The 21,355-nt window shown below is 48.3% G+C and overlaps 2 pseudogenes; both read left to right on the top strand.

Annotated features, from left to right (window-relative positions):
• Nucleotides 1-8,576: 8,576 nt before the first annotated feature.
• Nucleotides 8,577-9,114, top strand: LOC105467250 (cancer-related nucleoside-triphosphatase pseudogene; annotated as a pseudogene).
• An 810-nt stretch (nt 9,115-9,924) lies between these two features.
• On the top strand, nt 9,925-21,006 carry LOC105467249 (nuclear receptor coactivator 4 pseudogene; annotated as a pseudogene).
• Nucleotides 21,007-21,355: the final 349 nt, after the last annotated feature.

The following is a 21,355-nucleotide window of genomic DNA, read 5'->3' as shown; positions in this document are numbered from 1 at the left end:
CACGCCTGTAATCCCAGCTACTTGGGAGGCTGAGGCAGGAGAATCACTTGAACCCGGGAGCAGAGGTTGCAGTGAGCCGAGATCATGCCACTGCATTCCAGCCTGGGCAACAAGAGCGAAACTCCATCTCAAAAAAAAAAAAGAAGAAGAAGAAAGAAAGAAAAAGAGAGCAAGAGAAAGGAAGGAAGGGAAGGGAAGGGAAGGGAAGGGAAGGGAAGGGAAGGGAAGGGAAGGGAAGGGAAGGGAAGGGAAGGGAAGGGAAGGGAAGGGAAAGTCTGAACTACATTGTTTGAGCATAAATTATAAAACCCCCATTCCAGAGAGGGGCCTGCCCCACACTCAGAAAGAAGGAACACATGCTCAGAGAGGCCAAGAAGAATCTAGACAGATGGGTGTGGCTGGGTTTCCCCACTCATTCTATTAGCATTAGCACATACCCTTTCTGTCCAATTATATTTCAACAAGGGTGTCCATACTTTGATGAACCTAAACATAAAAATAGACAATTTGCCCTCTGTCTTTAGGTCTTCATTCTGAAGGCCTCTGTGACACATAAAACTCTGATCAAATAAATTTGTATATTTTTCCTCCCGTTAACCTGCCTCTTGTCAGTGATTTTCAGCAAGCCTTCACAGGGCAGAGGGGGAATTTTTCCTTGGCCTTGATGCAAGCTTTTAGTTCCCTTGGGGTGGGAATTGTCTCTGGCTACAGTAAGCTGCTTCAAAAACGGGGCAGGCCTGGAGAATGAGGCTAGAATGGCAACTGCAGAGCAGCAATAGTTCATTCCTATACAGGTCAGAGGGTCCTTGCCCTGGACCCTTCCCCACATCATGACTAGGCACGGGAAGACACACATTCATAGATGCCCTGGCCTCAGAGGAGCAATGAGGCTTCCTGGAAAGTCTGGTTTTTCAAAATCATGTCCTAAGAGTGCAGGACACTTTCTCTAACCTACAATAGGCTCACATAAAGTCCTAGGAGAAGGCCAGGGAGTGGCTCACGCCTATAATCCCAGCACTTTGGGAGGCCGAGGCAGGCAGATCATGAGGTCAGGAGATCGAGGCCATCTTTGGGAGGCTGAGTCAGGAGAATCACTTGAACCCGAGAAGCGGAGGTTGCAGTGAGCCAAGATTGTGCCACTGCACTCCAGCTGGGGTGACAGAGCGAGACTCTGCCTCAGGAAAAAAAAAAAAAAGACCCAGGAGAATATATGACAAAGTGCTAACAAAGGTTCCTCTGTGCAGTTGGAATATGGGTGATTTTTATTCTATTGCCCTTTTTTGCTCATTGTGTTTTCTAAGATTTCTTTTCCTTACATTGAACATGTATCATTTGTTTAATGTTTGTTTGTTTGTTTGTTTGTTTATTTTTGAGACAGAGTCTGTCTCTGTCGCCAGGTTGGAGTGCAGTGGCGCGAAACTGGCTCACTGCAACCTCTGACTCCCTGGTTCAAGCAATTCTCCTGCCTCAGCCTCCAGAGTAGCTGGGATTACAGGCATGTGCCACCATGCCCGGCTAATTTTTGTATTTTCAGTAGAGACGGGGTTTCACCATGTTGGCCAGGATGGTCTTAATCTCCTGACCTCGTGATCCTCCTGCCTTGGCCTCCCAAAGTGCTGGGATTACAGGCATGAGCCACTGCGCCTGGCCTGTTTAATGTTTAAAATATGCCGTAAAGAAAGAAAATCCGGCTGGGCACGGTGGCTCACGCCTGTAATCCCAGTGCTTTGGGAGCTCAAGGCAATAGGATCGCTTGAGCCCAAGGAGTTAAAGGCTGCAGTGAGCTATGATCACACCACTGCACTCCAGCCTGGGCAACAGAGCAAAACCTAGTCTCAAAAGAGAGAGAGAGACAGAGAGAAAGAGAGAGAGAGAGAGAATTCCAACATTGTCTCAGTCTTAAGACCTCCTTCCGGTCAGGCGTTATGGATCACGCCTGTAATCCCAGCACTTTGGGAGGCTGAGGTGGGAGGATCACTTGAGCCCAGGAGTCCGAGGCCAGCATGGGCAACATAGGGAGACCCTGTCTCTACCAAAAAAAAAAAAAAAACCACCTCTTTCCACTTCCTTCTGTCCCCTCTCCCTCCCCTACCTGCTACTCTGGGCTCATTTCCCTGAATCTGAATCTGCTCTAATGCAGGCCTTGCAGGCTCAGAAGGCATTGAGGCCAGGTCATGCAGACAAAGTAAGCTGTGGCTTGGCCAAAAAGAGTGGGAATGATGGGGGCCAGGGAAGCCAGGAGGCCAGCCTAGCCTGGCCTGACTGGAGAGAAAGGTCCTATAAGGTAGGGGAGGGAGTGCAGTCTGCAAAGGGAGCAGAGGCCCCCTGCCGCCTGAGCCTTCCAATGCCAGGCCAGGATTTCTGCACACCCTTTATCCATGCAGTTTATCCCTGTGTGTACTGTGCTCTGCATGGGATAGGACTGCTGGTGCACGTGCCAGGTCAGTACTCATTGTCATGGCATCTACAGTTGGACAGGGGAATGGGCAGAACACAACTGTATGAGTAAGTAGTTAACTACAGATGTGGCAGGGCTACGAGGAATGCACTCAGCCTACTGCTGTGTGCAGAAGTTGGAATACCCAGGGTCAAATTTCCCTGAAGGCGGCCATTTACGCTGAGTTTGGGAGGAGGATGGGAGTGATGGGGGGTGGGTGGGTATGCAACATTCTGAAGGGAGCAGCACACACAAAGGCCCTGGAGTAGGAAGGAGCCAGGCCGGTGGAGGAACAGAGCAATGGCTGGTGTGGCTGGGGCATGTAAGCATGTTGCCTTCAACATGCTTATGTTAGTTTCCAAGAACTGCCATAACAAAGTATCACAAATTTCGTGGCTAAAAACAACAGATGTTTATTCTCTCATAGTTCCAGAGGCTAGAAGTCCAAAATTAAGGTGTTGGTAGGGCCACACTTCCTCTGAAATCTCTAGAGTAGCAGTCCCTAATCTTTTTGGCACCAGGGACCGGTTTCTTGGAAGACAATTTTTCCATGGATGGGTAGGGGGATGATTTCAGGATGAAACTGTTCCACCTCACATCTGAACATTAGTTAGATTTTCCTAAGGAGCACGCAACCTAGATCCCTCGCATGTGCAATTTGCATGTGCAATTCACAATAGTTTGTGGTCCTATGAGAATCTAATGCCACCACTGATCTGACAGGAGGCAGAACTCAGGCTGTAATGCTCGCTCACCCACTGCAGCCCGGTTCCTAACAGGCCACAGACCAGTATTGGTCCAAGGCCCAGGGACTGGGGACCCCTGTTCTAGAGAAGGATCTCTCCTTGCCACTTCTACCTTCTGGTATTCCCAGGTGTGCCTGGACCCAATCTCTGCCTACTTCGTCACATGACATTCTCCCTTCTGTGTGTCTCTGTCTTCACATGTCCTTTCTTCTTATGAAGACACCAGGCAAGGTACAGTGGCCCATGCCTGTAATCCTAGTGCTTTGGGAGGCTGAGGCAGGAGGATTGCCTGGGCAACATAGGGAGACCCCATCTCTAAAAAAAAAAAAAAAGAAAGAAAGAAAGAAAAAAAAGGAAAAAAAAAAAGGCCAGGCACAGTGGCTCATGCCTGTAATCCTGGCACTTTGGGAGGCAGAGGTAAATGGATCACCTGAGGTCAGGAGTTCGAGACCAGCCTGGCCGACATGGTGAAACCCCATCTCTGCTAAAAATACAAAAAATTAACTGGGTATGGTGGCAGGCGCCTGTAATCCCAGCTTCTTGGGAGGCTGAGGTAGGAGAATCACTTGAACCCAGGAGGCGGAGGTTGCAGCGAACTGCAATCACACCAGCTTGAGCAACTCTAGCTTGAGCAACAACAGCAAAACTCCATCTCAAAAAAAAAAAAAAAATTACCTGGGCATGGTGGCTAACGCCTGTAATCCCAGCTTCTCAGGAGGCTGAGGCAGGAGAATCACTTGAGCCCAGAAGGTGGAGATTGCAGTGAGCTGAGATTGCACCACTACACTCCAGCCTGGGGGACAGAATGAGACTTCATCTCCAAAAAAAAAAAAAAAAAAGCACCACTCGTTGGATTAGGACCCACCCTAATGCCCTCTCCTTACTCAGTTGCATCTGCAAAAGCCCTATTTCCAAGTTCCAAGTAAGGTCACATTCACAACTACCACAGGTTAGGATTTCAGCATTATCTTTTTGGAGACACAACTTGATTCATAACAGAGTCAGTGGTATAAGAATGGGACTGGAGGGTGGGTGGGACCATTGTGGCCTGTGGCCAGGGCCTCAGTACCTAGGAAGCGTCACAACAGCTGCATGCATGGGATTGTTCTCAGCAGTCAGACACACATCAGCTGTATTGACAGGCAGGGACATCACAGCTCTTCCAGACTGACCATCTGGTCCTCCGAAGAGGAAGCTGAGGGCCACGGAGGGAAGTTAGGCCCAAGTTCCAGGCTGCCTGGCTCATTGGCTGCAGCTCTCAGGCCTGTGGTGCTGAGTTCCCACACGCCTCTCCACGCCTGCTTCTTCCTCTGGTAGTTGCTTCTTCCCTCCAGACACCTTGGAAGTGCTGGCTCTCATTTCTATTTCCAGCTGAGTTACAGCTCTCACAAGTCTTCCCTGAAACTCATCATCAGTGCTTCTGGTGAGAAATAAGCCCCCATGCTTTCATTCAGGGGACCCTGGGCCTTGGACAGAGTGTGAATGGGGTAGGGAGGCCTCTGGCCTCTACGGAGCCACTCTTTTGCCCACACAACCTCAGTGCCCCTTAATCCTGCCAGAACAGGGACATTGGGGGGATTTTAATATCAGTTGATCACAGTAGACCTGGTTTCCAATCTGGTCTCTGCTTCTCCTGGCTGTGTGACCTTGGCCCGGATATGCAACCTCTTTAAACCCAAATTTCCTTATACCTAAAATGGGGATAGCAACATCTTTTATCTGACAGAATTATTTTGAGAATGGAAAGAAAAAATGCATAAATGCATGTGCAGACCTGACTTGTAAATGCTCAGTAATTGTTAAGGTTTTTTTTTTTTTTTTTTTTTTTGAGATGGAGTCTCACTTTGTTGCCCAGGCTAGAGTGTAGTGGTACAATCTCAGCTCACTGCAACCTCCGCATCCCGGAATCAAATGATTCTCCTGCCTCAGCCTCCTGAGTAGCTAGGACTGCAGACACATGCCACCTCACCTGGCTAAGTTTTATGTTTTTAGTAGAGACGAGGTTTCACCATGTTGGCCAGGCTGGTCTCAAACTCCTGACCTCAAGTGATACACCCATCTCGGCCTCCCAAAGTGCTGGGATTACAGGTATGAGCCACCTTGCCCAGTCATTTTTTGTTTTTGTTTTTGTTTGCTTGTTTGTTTGTTTTTGAGACAGGGTCTGTCTCCCAGGCTGGAGTGTAATGACAATCACAGCTCATTGCAGCTTTAACCTCCCAGACTCAGGCGATCCTCCCACCTCAGCCTCCCAAGTAGCAGGGACTATAGATTTGTACCACGACACCTAGCTAATTTTTGTGGGTTTTTTTTTTTTTTTTTTTTGTAGAGATGGGGTTTCACCATGTTGTCCAGGCTGGCTTAGAACTCCTAAGCTCAAGCAATCCACACACCTCAGCCTCGAAAAGTGCTGGGATTACAGGTGTGAGCCACTGCATCCTGCCAGTAATTGCTAACTCTTATCACCCACCACCAGCACCATCACCATCATTATCACCACTGACAATCAAACTCTTGGAGTTGCCAGCCCCTCTCACCTTGGTTTCTACCTTGGGCTCAAATCACCTCTCCAGCAGACACAGAGATTTGATGTCTAATCCAGGGGTGGCTTCTGGGTCTGACTCCAACTGCCCTTCTGTTATAATTCTATTGTCCCATCATGGAATTAACTATTGTGTCATGGTCTTCCCTAAACAGGGTGCTATCCTAGTAGACATGACAAGGAAAGAGGGGCCAGATGATGGCATGATTGGAGGCAGGGAAGCACAGCTGGCTGGCTGAGCTGGTGCATCTTCAGGAGGTGAACAATGAACCCACATTTTGTTGGAAGGAGGTATCTAGCCGGGTGCAGAGATCTACCATTTATTTATTTATTTATTTATTTATTTTTGAGATGGAGTTTTGCTCTTGTTGCCTAGGCTGGAGTGCAATGGTGTGATCTCTGCTCACTGCAACCTCCACCTCCCAAGTTCAAGCAATTCTCCTGCCTCAGCCTCCCTAGTAACTGGGATTACAGGCATGCACCACCATGCCCGGCTAATTTTGTATTTTTAGTAGAGATGGGGTTTCTCCATGTCGGTCAGGCTGGTCTTGAACTCCCCACCTCAGGTGATCCACGCCCCTCAGCCTCCCAAAGTGCTGGGATTACAGGCGTGAGCCACTGCGCCCAGACTTATTTATTCGTTTTGATAATAGCTTTATTGAGATATGTCATATATAGCTCACCAACTTAAAGCATGCTATTCAATTCAATGGTTTTAAGTATATTCACATAGTTGTGCAACCATCACCACAGTTAATTTTAGAACATTTTTGTCATGCCCAAAAGAAACCTGTACCTTTAGCCATTGATATTGTTTGACTGTATCCCCACCCAGAATCTCATCTTGAATTGTAATCCCCATAATCCCTACATGTCAAGGGTGGGACCAGGTGTAGGTAATTGGAAGATGGGGTGGTTTCCACTATGCTGTTCTTATGATAATGAGTGAGTTTCATGAGATCTGACGGCTTTATAAGCATCTGGCATTTTCCCTGCTTACACTCATTCCATACTGCTGCCCTGTGAAAAAGGTGCCTGCTTCTCCTTTGCCTTCTGCCATGATTGTAAGTTTCCTGAGGCCACCCAAGCCATGCAGAACTGTGAGTCAGTTAAACCTCTTTCCTTTACAAATTACCCAGTCTTGGGTATTTCTTCATAGTAGTGTGAGAATGGACTAATATAGCCATCAACCCCCAACCACCAATACCCCTACCTCATCCCCAGACAACCACTAATCTGCTTTCTGTATCTATAGATTTGCCTATACTGGACACAACATAAATGGAATCATGCAATATGTGATTGTGTCCGACTTCTTAGCATCTCCGGTTTTTTGGCTGTTTTTCATGTGTGTGTTTTTGAGATGGAGTCTCACTCCGTCACCCAGGCTGGAGTGCAGTGGTGCAATCTCAGCTCACTGCAACCTCCACCTCCAGGGTTCAAGCGATTCTCCTCCCTCAGCCTCCTGAGTAGCTGGGATTACAGGTACGAGTCACCATGCCCAGCTAATTTTTTGTATTTTTAGTGGAGACAGAGTTTCACAATGTTGGCCAGGCTCATCTCGAACTCCTGACCTCAGGTGATCTGCCCTTCTTGATCTCCCAAAGTGCTGGGATTACAGACCTGAGCCACTACGCCCTGCCCTTAGCATCATGTTTTACAGGTTTACCTATGTTGTAGCATGTATCGTACTTCATTTCTTTTTATCCTTTTTATTGCCAAAAACATTCCATTGTGTATAATATTCCATTGATATACCACTTTTATTGACCATTAATTAGTTAAGGACATTTGAGTTATTTCCACTTTTTGACTATTATAAATAATGCTGCAATGATCATTGATGCCCAGGTGTTTGTGTGGACATACATTTTCATTTCTTTTGGGTATGTACCTGGGAGAGGGGATGCTTGGTCCTGTGGTAACTCTAGATAAATGAACTTTTGAAGAACTGCCAGACTGCTTTCCAAGTGGTTGCACCATTTTGCTTTCCCACTAGTTATGTGTGAGGGTTCCAGTTTCTCTGTATCCTAGTGAATATTTGCTATTCTCTGTCTTTTAAATTCTAGCCATCTAGTGTATATAAAGTGATATCTTATTTTTTTATTTAAAAAAATTTTGGGCCAGGCTCGGTGGTTCTCGCCTATAATCCCAGAACTTTGGGAGGCTAACGCAGGTGGATCACGAAGTCAGGAGATCGAGACCATCCTGGCCAACATGGTGAAACCCCGTCTCTACTAAAAATACAAAAATTAGCTGGGCATGGTGGTGGGTGCCTGTAATCCCAGCTACTTGAGAGACTGAGGCAGAAGAATTGCTTGAACCCAGGAGGCAGAGGTTGCAGTGAGCCGAGATGGTGCCACTGCACTCCAACCTGGTGACAGAGCAAGACTCTATTTCAGAAAAACAAACAAACAAACAAACAAACAAACAAAAACAAACTGGGGGCTGGGTGCAGTGGTTCACGCCTGTAATCCCAGCACTTTCGCAGGCCAAGGTGGGCAGATCACCTGAGGTCAGGAGTTCAAGACCAGGCTGGCCAACATGGCGAAACCCTATCTCTACTAAAAATTAGCCAGGTGTGGTGATGCATGCCTGTAATCCCAACCACCCAGGAGGCTGAGGCAGGAGAATCGCTTGAATCTGGGAGGTGGAAGTTGCAGTGAGCCGAGGTCATGCCACTGCACTCCAGCCTGGGTGACAGAGTAAGACTCCATCTCAAAATAAATAAATACAAACATACATACATGAATAAATAAATAAATAAATGAAATAAATTGCTGGGGGCCTATGGTACAGGGTGAGCAGGGCCTGAATCAGGACCCTAACCCGGACCTGACCTGAATTGCAACCCCAACCCAACTGCAACCCTGACCACGACCCCAGTGCATTTTATAGAGAGGAAGTCAGACAGGGAAGGAGAAGAATAGGATTTGATGTCATCATGTTGTCCGGCATCCACGGGCCTTTATTCAGAGTTGGGTTAGAGCCTCCATCTGGAAAATGTGGATGCTAAGTTGGGCATTATGTGGTTAACCTGACTTATTTTGAGCAGTTGGTGCTCCCGTCTTGAGGAATGCAGATTCCAGCAGTGGCCCAGGGCAAAGAGTGTACGTCATTGATGACAGCAGGAAAATGAAACTGTTTAGTCAGACTTTCATGCCAGCTGTTTGTGAGATGCTATCTACCCCAGGGACTATAATCGCTGGCACAATCCTAGTCCCTAAAGGAAAGCCACTGGCCCTTGTAGAAGAAATCAGAAACAGAAATGACGTGAAGGTGCTTAATGTCTCTAAGGAAGGCAAAAACCACCTTCTGCCAGATATTGTGATGTGTGTGCAGAGAAGCAGGAAGTGAAGACAGGAAGTGAAGAAAGACGCACATGTCTTCACTGCTTTTCTACCCATGAAGGAGTGCCCAGTTCAAGAAGACCCCGATGGAGTCCTGCCTGTTGAGGCTGTATGCCTTTGGGGTTATGAAAGCTTGTGGGCTTTTCTAGTGAAAATGTCAAATGTTTTCCATAAAATGTTTAAAAGATCAAATTAGTCTTAATGCTGGATTGTCTGTACAGGATTAATAATACATTGTGGCTTATGTATGCTTAAAGATTTCTGTTTATTTCCTCTTGCAGTCGTGCACATGATTTGGGTAAATTATGAGATGAGAAATGGTTTTCAAAGTATTGGATGGAATTTGCCCCCACTGAAGTTTATAAATGTGTTCACAGGGATGGGGGAAAAATAGCTCATTGCCTAATCAATTTTGCAGGTCATGAAAATGAAATTCCTCTCCAGGTGCAGCTTCAGTCTCATGCAACTTAAAATAATAACAGTTATTTGATTTTTTAAAAAAATTATTCCTAAAGAAAACCATTTTAGGTTATCTCCCCCAACTCTTACTGTTTGTTTCCTTATTGCTTAATAAATATAAAAATGAATCTAATGGTTACAAACAAACAAAAAAAAATTTAGTCCGGGAGCAGTGGCTCATGCCTGTAATCCCAGCACTTTGGGAGGCCAAGGCCAGCAGATCACTTGAAGCCAGGAGTTCGAGACTAGCCCGGCCAATGTGGCAAAACCCCATCCCTACTGAAAATACAAAAAATTGCTTTGGGCCCTAGGTTTGTGTGGTCTGTGTCTCAGACTACCCAAGGTCCCCTCGGATCATCTGGAGAGGCACCCGGACCTGGAGCAGTGAGCAGAATGAATACCTTCTAAGACCAGAGTGGCAGCTCCAGTAATCAAGAACCCGTTTTGAGGTGTAGTGATGCATGGAGGGACTTGGAGCTTGCTATTGGAGTTCTCCAGGCTGAACAGCAAATTAAAGATAACTTGTGAGCGGTCAAAGCTCGGATTCACAGTTGCATAAGCTGTTGCCTGGAATGTCTTAGAAGTCGTGAGGTGTGGCTATATGAACAGGTGGACCTCATCTATTAGCTTAAAAAGGAGACACTTCAACAGCAGGCTCAGCAGCTCTACTGCTTATTGGGCCAGTTCAATTGTCTTACTCATCAACTGGAGTGTACCCAAAACAAAGACCCAGCCAATTCAGTCTCTGCATGACTGAAGAGACTGGGCAGTTTGACCCTTAAGCCTAAAGATTCAACTGTCCTGCTCTTTGAAGCTGACACAACTGCTCTGCGCCAGACCATCACCACATTTGGGTCTCTAAAAATCATTCAAACTCCTGAGCACCTGATGGCTCACGCTGGTTCCTCAAATATTGGGCCCTTCCTGGAGAAGGGAAGCTATATCCCAATGCCAGAGCAGAAGTCAGCCTCCAGTATTGTAGCTGTCCCTCTCGGCTGGGCGCGGTGGCTCAAGCCTGTAATCCCAGCACTTTGGGAGTCCGAGACGGGTGGATCACGAGGTCAGGAGATCGAGACCATCCTGGCTAACACGGTGAAACCCCGTCTCTACTAAAAAAAAATACAAAAAAATTAGCCGGGCGAGGTGGTGGGCGCCTGTAGTCCCAGCTACTCGGGAGGCTGAGGCAGGAGAATGGCGTGAACCCGGGAGGCGGAGCTTGCAGTGAGCGGAGATCGCGCCACTGCACTCCAGCCTGGGCGACAGAGCGAGACTCAAAAAAAAGGAGTTTCTCTCTTGTTGCCCAGGCTGGAGTGCAATGGCACGATCTCAGCTCACTGCAAGCTCCGCCTCCCGGGTATTCTCCTGGCTCAGCCTCCCGAGTAGCTGGGATTACAGGCATGTGCCACCATGCCTGGCTAATTTTGTATTTTTAGTAGAGACAGGGTTTCTCCATGTTAATCAGGCTGGTCTTGAACTCGCGACATCAGGTGATCCCCCTGCCTCTACCTCCCCAAATGCTGGGATTACAGGCATGAGCCACTGTGCCCGGCCTACCTTTTCTTTTGTTACTTTTCCTTTTGGTACCATATCTAAGAAACTCTTGCCTAAGCAAGGTCACAAATACTTATGCCTATGTCTTTTTCTAAGAGTGTAAATAGTTCTAGCTCTTATATTTAGGTATTTGATCCATTTTGAGTTCTTTTTTATATGGTGTGAGATAGTAATTCACATTTATTCTTTTCCATGTACATATTCAGTTGTCCCAGCACCATTTATTGGAAATACTATTCTTTTTCACCTTAAATTGTTTTGACACCCTTGTTGAAAATAAAAATCAACTGACAGGGCTGGGCACATTGGCTTATGCCTGTGATCCCAGCACTTTGGGAAGCTGAGGTGGCGGATCACTTGAGGTCAGGAGTTCGAGACCAGCCTGACCAACATGGTGAAATCCCATCTCTACTAAAAATACAAAAATTAGCCTGATGTGGTGGCACATGTCTGTATTCCCAGCTACTCAGGAAACTGAGGCAGGAGAATCACTTGAACCTGGGAGGCAGAGGCTGCAGTGAGGCAAGATTGCATCGCTGCACACCAGCCTGGGCAACAGAGCAAGACTCCAGCTCAAAAAAAAAAAAAAAAAAATCAACTGACTGTAAATGTGAGAGTTTATTCTGGATTCTCAATTCTTTTCCACTAATATAGATATCTTTTTTTTTTTTTTTTTGGACGGAATCTCTGTCACCCAGGCTGGAGTGCAGGGGCACTGTGTCAGCTCACTGCAACCTCTATCTCCTGGGTTCAAGCAATTATCCTGCCTCAGCCTCCCAAATAGCTGGGATTACAGATGGGCACCACCACGCCAGGCTAATTTTTGTGCTTTTGGTAGAGACGGGGTTTCACCATGCTGCTCAGGCTGGTCTCGAACTCCTGACCTCATGTGATCTGCCCACCTCTGCCTCCCAAAGTGCTGGGATTACAGAAATGGGCCACTATGCCTGGCCTTTTTTTCTTTTTCTTTTTTTTGAGACAGGGTCACTCTGTCACCTCAAATTCGAATTCCTGGGCACAGGTACTTCTTCTACCTCAGCATTCTAAGTAGCTGGGACCACAGACGTGAACCACTACACCCAGCTAAATTTTGTATCTTTTGTAGAGAAGGGGTTTTACCATGTTGCCCAGGCTGGTCTGGAACTGCTAGCCTCAAGTGATCTGCCCACCTCAGCCTCCCAAAGTACTGGAATTATAGGCATGAGCCACTGCGCCTGGCCAAGACTTGCTTTTAACTGCATATGCTTTTGCACTTTTGTACCTTTAAACTTTTAGTTTTAGTTTTATTTATTTATTTATTTTGAGACAGAATCTGTCGCTCAGGCTGGAGTGCAGTGGCAGGGTCTCAGCTCACTGCAACCTCTGCCTCCCGGGTTCAAGCGATTATCCTGCCTCAGCCTCCTGAGTATCTGGGATTACAGGTGTGTCTAGGCCAGGCACGGTGGCTCACACCTATAATCCCAGCACTTTGGGAGGCTGAGGCGGCTGGATCACCTGAGGTCAGGAATTCAAGACCAGCCTGACCAATACAGTGAAACCCCATAACTACTAAAAATACAAAAATTACGGCTGGGCACAGTAGCTCACGCCTGTAATCCCAGTACTTTGGGAGGCAGAGGCAGGCAGATCACCTGAGGTCAGGAGTTTGAGACAAGTCTGGCCAACATGGAGAAACGCCATCTCTACTAAAAATACAAAAATTAGCCAGGGGTAGTGGCGTGTACCTGTAATCCCAGCTACTCTGGAGGCTGAGGCAGGAGAATTGCTTGAACCCAGGAGGCGGAGGTTGCAGTGAGCCAAGATCATGCCATTGCACTCCAGCCTGGGCAACAAGAACAAAACTCCATCTCAAAAAAAAAAAAAAAAAAATTACCTGGGCATGGTGGCAGGCACCTGTAGTCCCCCCAGCTACTCGGGAGGCTGAGACAGAAGAATCACTTGAACCTGGGAACATCCCACTGCACTCCAGCCTGCATAACAGAGCAAGACTCTGTCTGAAAAAAAAAAAAAAAAAAAAAAAGATGTGTATAGGCCTGGTGAGGTGGCTCACCCCTGTAATGCCAGCACTTTGGAAAGCTGAGGCAGGATTATTTGAGCCCAGCAGTTCGAGACCAGCCTGGGCAACATGGTGAGATTTTTGTCTCTACAAAAAAAAAAAAAAAAAAAAAAGTCCACAAGTTATCTGATACTTCTCCCTTCAAAAAGGGAAGCCAAATTTCACTCCCAAATATAGAACTAACTATGTCCTAAACAGCACTGTGGCTTCCTCTTCGATCTCTTTCTTGGATCACTTGCTCTGGTGAAAGTCGTCTGCCCCGCCATAAAGATACTCAAGCAGCCCCATGAAGAAGTCCAAGTGGTGGAGCTACAAGGCCTGCTGTCAACAATAGGCAATATCTTGCCAGGTCTATGAACCGGCCACCTTGGCAGTGAACCCTCAGTCCTAGTCAAGCCTCCAGATGATTGCATCCCTGGCTGACATCCTGATGGCAATCTCATAAGAACCCCTGAGCCAGAATTATCCAGGTAAGTCACTCCCAAATTCCTGAATCTCAGAAACTGTAAGATAATAAACATATTTTAAATTTTTAATTAAAATGGACGTGTATTGTTTGTATAATCAAAACAGAGAAAAAAGGAAATAAGAGAAAAATGGAAATAAAACTCGGTCTTAGGTTCATTAACACAGCTGTGTGATCCCCAGATGGGGGTATCTTGGTCTTTCAGCAGTTTGAGTGAAGACTCCTTGAGGGCTTTGAAGGGCCACAGGTATACTTCGAGTTATGATCAAAAAGTTGATGCTGGGCCAGGCGCAGTGGCTCATGCCTGTAATCCCAGCACTTTGGGAGGCTGAGGCAAGTGGATCACCTGAGGTCGGGACTTCAAGACCAGCCGCCTGACCAACATGGAGAAACCCCATCTCTACTAAAAACACAAAATTAGCTGGGCATGGTAATACATGCCTGTAGTCCCAGCTACTCGGGAGGCTGAGGCAGAACAATCGCCTGAACCTGGGAGGCAGAGGTTGGGATGAGCCGAGATTGTGCCATTGCACTCTAGCCTTGGCAACAAGAGCAAAATTCCATCTGAAAAAAAAAAAAAAGGTTGATGCTGGCTGGATGTGGTGGCTCACATCTGTAATCTCAGCACTTTGGGAGGCCGAGGCGGGTGAGTCACTTGAGGTTAGGAGTTCAAGACCAACCTGACCAACACGGTGAAACCCCATCTCTACGAAAAATACAAAAATTAGCCGGGCATGGTGGCACACATCCATAATCCCAGCTACTTGGGAGGCTGAGACAGGAGAATCGCTTGAACCAGGGAGGCAGAGGTTTCAGTGAGCCAAAATTGTGCCACTGCACTCCAGCCTGGGCAATAGAGAGAGACTCTATCTCAAAAAATAGAAAACAATGGCAGATGTTTTCTTGGGCCATGTTAGTGGAAATGCAGTGCCTGCAAGAGAGGTAACCTACATCAGGCTAGATCTGGGCCTTGAACACTGTCATTGAGATGGCATTCAGGGGCCCAAAGGTGCTTCTTCCTTCATCTTGGGCCTGTTCCCTCATAGTTCCTTCCTCCTTTGTGTGCTCCCGAAAGACTGGGCTTATCTGCCTCCAGACACTCCGTACTCTCTCTCACTGCTTAGGTGGCTCTTCCCATCCCCTCTTCCATGAGGCTGCATTTTCCAGTGAGCAGACTAAGCTCGGAGCATCAGCAAAACTCTCTGTTTTTCTTTGAAACTTTGAACTTCATGGATGTTGCTCACCTTCTGCCTAACCACAGGAGATGGCCCCAGAAAGTCTTCCCAGTCCCCATGTGGGTGAGGGCCTTGCCTCCTGTTCCAGGTCCACCCACATCTTTCCTATTTGGCCGTGACCGTGCCTTATTATTACTGTTGGTTTGGTTGTTGGCTTCTTACACAGACTATAAGCCACAGGAGGACAGGCCTCAACCTTATTTATTATCTGCTATGGCCCCAAGGCCTGGCACACAGCAAATGCTCTGTATAGAGTCATGAATGAGTGAACAAACAAATAAATGAACAAACTCAGGGCACCGGAACAATCTCTTAAAGTGCCTGAAGGGCCAGGTTTGGCAGAAGAGCCTTCCTCTTTACGAACACAGATGGCAGAAGTAGGACAAGTCAAAGTGAATGTCAAATTTTGGTTCTAAATCAGGAAGAACCTTCTAATAACATGGACTGCATTGCGAAGTAGTGAGCTGTGGTCACCAAAGGGATTTACAAGAAGGCTGGTGGACTCTCTATGAGGAACAGGCTGCAGAAAGAATTCCAGACTGGACAGAGGTTGTGAATTCCCAAGGTCCCACGCCAGCTGGGCTGTTGAGGAAGCCATGAATGTATCTTTATGGCGAGGGAGGATTGAGGAGATAGATTTTTTTTCCACTTGAGGAACTTGCTTTTTTTGTTTGTTTTTGCTTTTTTCACTTTTTTGAGACAGTCTCACTCTGTCGCCCAGGCTGGAGTGCAGTGGCCCGATCTCAGCTCACTGCAACCTCCACCTACCAGGTTCAAGTGATTATTATGCCTCAGCCTTCTGAGTAGCTGGGACTACATACATGCACTATGTGCCATCATGCCTGGCTAATTTTTTTTTTTTTTAAACAGAGTCTCGCTCTGTTTGCCAGGCTGGAGTGCAGTGGCACGGTCTCCACTCACTGCAAGCTCTGCCTCCCAGGTCGACACGCCATTCTCCTTCCTCAGCCTCCGGAGTAGCTGGGACTACAGGCACCCGCCACCACGCCCGGCTAATTTTTTTGTATTTTCAGTAGAGATGGGATTTCACCATGTTAGCCAGGATGGTCTCGATCTCCTGACCTTGTGATCCGCCTGCCTCGGCCTCCCAAAGTGCTGGGATTACAGGCGTGAGCCACCACGCCCGGCTAATTTTTATATTTTTAGTAGAGACAGGGTTTCACCATGTTGGCCAGGCTGGTCTCAAACTCCTGGCCTCAAGTGATCTGCCCGCCTTGGCCTCCCAGAGTGCTGGGATTAAAGGCATGAGCCACCATGCCCAACTGGAACTTATCAGGCTGGCTGAGCACCGCTGGCCAGGTTCACTCATCCATACTTCCCTATCCCAGCCCATATTTTCTCAGGCCTGCAAGAGGCCATGTGACTGGCACTGGTGACACCTGGTGGCCAGTTGGACGAGGACAGAGACAGCTGTCTATTTGGTTCATGGCTGTATCCCAGGCGCTAGAACAATGCCTGGCAAAGAGAAGGCTCTCCCCTTTCAGGGATGAATAAATGAATAGACTAGGAAGAGGAAAAGGAGGAATAGATACTGTCTTTTAGCCTGGAGACCCACCAGGGCAACGAACCAAGACTGTAGGAGGAGGCCAGAAATTCATCTACTCAGGGATGTGCAGACAGAAGGGCCTCTGCTCTCTCTTACCTCCCTCGTCTGTGCCTGTCCTGTGCTCTAGGGCACCTGTGAGGCAGGGGAGGGGCTATTTTGGGAAAAGGCTGATGTTAATTAAAGCTGCTTCTGCATCTGAGCTTAATCGTGCTCTGAAGCTATGAATAGAGAGAGCCGTGGGCTGGGTTGGAAGTGCCTGAGCAACACTCCTTTCAGTGAGAGGACACTGAGGCCAAGAGAGGGCAGGAACCTGCCTAAGGTTCCAGAGCCAGGACTCCCAGCTCTAATTCATTAAGCCATAGCACTGGCCACCTAAGATAGAAACACAGAAGAAAACAGTTGGTGTGGAGCCTGGAGGAGCAAGCACCAGCACCCCAGCCTGGCAGGCAGGGAGCGTCAACATCACTGCTGACTGCCCAGCATGCACCTTTCCTTCCAGCCAAAGAGGCGAGCCTCTGTCGGCTGCACCAAGTGTGCATCCCTCCCAACTCACCCAGGCTCCCTCCTCTCAACTACTCTGCTTTACACCCATCCCTTCAAGTGTATGGGCTGGCTTAACCTCTCTGGGTCTCAGTTTCCTAATCTGCAGAGGGATTGTTTGAAGTGTGGAAGAGACTATGTGCCAAGTGCGTAGAATAGTATTTGACACATGGTAAGCATCCAGTAAGAACTACAGCTGCAGCCAGGCACTGTGGTTCAAACCTATAATTCCAGCACTTTGGGAGGATGAGAGGGACAAATCAACTGAGGTCAGGAGTTCAAGACCAGCCTGGACAACGTGGTGAAACCCCATTTCTACTAAAATACAAAAAAAAATCAGCTGGGCATAATGGCACATGCCTGTAATCCCAGCTACTCAGGAGGCTGAGACAGGAGAATAGCTTGAACCCAGGAGGCAGAGGTTGCAGTGAGCCAAGATCACGCCACTGTACTCCAGCCTGGGCAACAGAGTGAGAATCCATCTCAAAAAAAAAAAAAAAAAAAAAAAATGCCAGGCGTGGTGGCTCCCACCTGTAATTCCAGCACTTTGGGAGGCCGAGGTGGGTGGATCACTTGAGGTCAGGAGTTCAAGACCAGCCTGGCTGATATGGTGAAACCCTGTCTCTACTGAAAATACAAAAAAATTGGTCTGGTGTGGTGGCACATGCTTGTAATCCCAGCTACTCAAAAGGCTGAGTCAGGAGAATTCCTTGAACCCAGGAGGCAGAGGTTGCAGTGAGCCGAGATCATGCCATTGTACTTCAGTCTGGGCAACAGAGCAAGACTGTCTCAAAAAAAAAAAAAAAGAAAAGAAAGAACCAGCCAAGCGCTGTGGCTCATGCCTTTAATCCCAGCACTTTAGGAGGCTGAGGCAGGCGGATCACCTGAGATTGGGAGTTCAAGACCAGCCTGACCAACATGGAGAAACCCCGTCTCTACTAAAAATACAAAATTAGCCAAGCATGGTGGCGCATGCCTGTAATCCCAGCTACTCGGGAGGCTGAGGCAGGAGAATCACTTGAACCTGGGAGGTGGAGGTTGCAGTAAGCTGAGATCACACCATTGTATTCCAGCCTAGGCAACAAGAGCGAAACTCTGTCTCAAAAAATAAATAAATAATAAAAAGAACCACAGCTGCGATGACCATGGTTCTTCTAATTAAGGCTCAATTTAAATCCTTCCCACAACTCCCAGCTAAATGGTGAGAATGTACTTGAGGTCAGGGTCAGAGTTCCTTGACTCTGTATCCAGAGAAGGACCAGAACACAGGGTACAGGGTGGTCTATGTTGGCTCCAGGCAGCATTAGCTGGCTGGTTTCCCATGAGCTCGGCAGGGACTGGCCCTGCTGTCTGAACCCAGCTTTCTTGAGGCTGTAATGGCTTATTTATCTAGACTGGGCTTGGGATTTCTCTGATGGGTCAAAAATCAGAGAGACAAGGTACTGCTGGAGTACAAAGAGGCCATCTGAAGCTGGGCGCAATGGCTCATGCCTGTAATCCCAGCACTTTGGGAGGCTGAGGCAGGTGGATCACCTGAAGTCAGGAGTTCGAGACCAGCCTGGCCAACATGACGAAACCTTGCCTGTACTAAAAATAAAAAAAAATTACCCGGGCATGGTGGTGCACACCTGTAATCCCAGCTACTTGGGTGGCTGAGGCAGGAGAATCGCTTGAACCTGGGAGGCAGAGGTTGCAGTGAGCTGAGATCGTGCCATTGTACTCCAGTCTGGGCAACAAGAGTGAAACTCCATCTCAAAAAAAAAAAAAAAAAAAGAAAGAAAAATAAAAGAAAGATGCCATCTGCCAGCTGCTCTGGATGGTACAGGTAGGACTCAACCCCCCAGTAGAGGGGTAGAGATGGGTCAAGATGTCCACAGAGACCACAGAGAAGAAAGCTGATATATGCACACAGGTTCTCCTTGGCATCCTTGGAAGGAGATACATCCTTAAACTAGACCCCTGTGGGTGACAGCTAGAGGGGGACTGGAAGGGCCTGATACTCCCCAGTCAGTTCCTCTTCTCCACCCCCAGGGCTGGCTTATTCTAGTTCCTCTTCTCTCTCACCAGATGCCAGGTCCTATAATTGTCTCAAGCTTGGAATATGCCCAGATATTCATTAATTCAATACTTAACACATATTTATTGATCCCCTTCTCTACGCCAGGCACATTGCTCTGTGAACAAGACAGACACAACCCTTGCCATAAGGAGTTTACATTCTGATTGGGGGACAAAGAAGCAGACAGGCAAAACTCCACTTAAGCACTGTTTTAGGAGTAAGCCTGGGGCTTCAGGAGAGCGGGAGAGGGATGACCTATAACCTCAATGTGAAGGAAGCAGAGGAGGTGTAGTGTCTAAGTAAGGGGAAACTGCACCTCCTGTGCTGTGTACCGGCTAGGAGGGAGGAGAACCCTGTTTTTGGCTTTTGGGGATTTTTGGTTTTTTTGTTTTTGTTTTTGTCTGTTTGTTTGTTTTTGAGAGAGTCTCACTCACTCTGTCGCCCAGGCTGCAGTGCAGTGGCACAATCTCAGCTCACTGCAACCTCCAGCTCCTGGGTTCAAGTGATTCTGCTGCCTCAGCCTCCAAAGTAGCTGGGATTACAGGCGCCCGCCACCACGCCCAGCTAATTTTTTTGTATTTTTAGTACAGACGGGGTTTCACCATGTTGGCCAGGCTGGTCTCGAACTCCTGACCTCAAGTGATTCACCCGCCTCTGCCTCCCAAAGTGCTGGGATTACAGTAACCCTGTAATTTTTGAGGAGCTGCAAGAAGCGGGTCTCAACTAAGGAAACCTTGTGAAAATGCGTGCCACTCCCAGGGATTCTGATTTGATGGGTCTGGCACAGAGACCCAGAATATGTGTATTAAACAAGTTCGACCAGTGATGTTGATGCAGGTGACTGTGGATCCACCCTGAAGGAGGCTTTGTGAAAGATGGGCTGGAGGGTGCAGGGTCCAGGCCTCAAAGTCTGGTGGGTCAGATGCAGAAGTTTGATCTTTATACGAAAGGAAGGCTGCTGAAGATCATCAATCTTAGGAACAACATTATCTTTACAAATATCCTTCCTCAGAATCGCTTGAACCCAGGAGGCGGATGTTGCAGTGAGCCGAGATCGCGCCACTGCACCCCAGCCTGGGCGACAGAGCGAGACTCCGTCTCAAAACAAACAAACAAATTTTCCGTCCTCCAGCTGCAGGGCAAAAAATGGGTTGAAGAGCCGGACTGGTGGTGGCTGGTGTGGCCTTCCAGCCTGGAGTAGATATTGGCATGAATGAAGAAACAGGCAGTTGGGACAGAGAGAAGCGAGTGGGATGTGGAGGGGACCCGGTGAAATACTGGCCCGGAGATGTGAGGCATGAGGCGGGGAGCACGAGGGTGTCGAAGAGCCAAAAGGGAGGAAGGGATCCAATGTGGAATCTGAGGGGTCTGAGACCACCGTGGCCGCGGGAGGCAGAGGAAGGTACCGCAGAACTCTCGGTGAGAGGGCCTAGACTCGCGCGTGCACAGGCTCGCAGTTTGGACAGAGACCCGACAGACCAGGCCGCAGCTGCGCCCAGACCTCCCCCAGCGGGTGGAGACCGCCGCGGCTGCTCCCTTCCCGGCATGCCTCCGGCTGGTGACCTCATCCGACCCGGGCCAAGGCCCGACCTCCGCTAGAGGGCGCTGCTCTCAGCAGCGGCGCCGCCCGGCTGTACTCGCGCCAGGGTACCACAGGGCAGGCAGGCGGGGGCTGCTCGGTGCTGCTCCCACGCTTCTCAGGTCCTGCCTCGGACCTGGGACCTGTGGCTCACATCTCGGCGCCTTTGCCTGCTTCTCCCAGGCGCCCGAGTCAGAAACGTGTGCTTCACCCTCGAGAGCGCTGCCATCCTCCCCCTCAGCCAGACGGGCATGGCGTCTGGTTATCAGTCCTGTCTCCTCATCGTCTCAGAGCCCTTCCCTGACCCCTACCCTCTCTCAGACCAACAAGATGATGACAGGAAGAGGATCCAGGACCAATTCCTAGCAGTGACCTTGAGAAAACAATCTCATACCCCAGTTTCCTTTACAACGCAATGGAAATAATACTAACAACCCTGGAAGAGTGTTGGAGGGACTAAACAAAATCATCTTTTTCATTACGAAGCAGATGCTCAATGAGCATCAGCGTTTTTGTTTGTTTGATTGTTTTCTTGAAACAGGTTGGAGCCCAGGCTGGAGTGCAGTGGCATGATCGTGGCCCACTTGAGCCTCAACTGCCTGGGCTCAAGCCATTCCCCCTCCTCAGCCTCTGGAGTAGCTGGAACCACAGTTGCATGCCACCATGACTGGCTAATTTTGTTCACTTTTTTGTAGAGTTGGGGTCTCTCTAAGTGGTCTTGAACTCCTGGACTCAAGCGATCCTCCCACCTTGGCCTCCCAAAGCACTGGGATT

This window comes from Macaca nemestrina, chromosome 6 (assembly GCF_043159975.1).
Source record: "Macaca nemestrina isolate mMacNem1 chromosome 6, mMacNem.hap1, whole genome shotgun sequence".
NCBI classification, from domain to species: Eukaryota; Metazoa; Chordata; class Mammalia; order Primates; family Cercopithecidae; genus Macaca; species Macaca nemestrina.
Note: the sequence above shows the minus strand (reverse complement) of the source record. Positions and strands in the feature narration are given on the sequence as shown.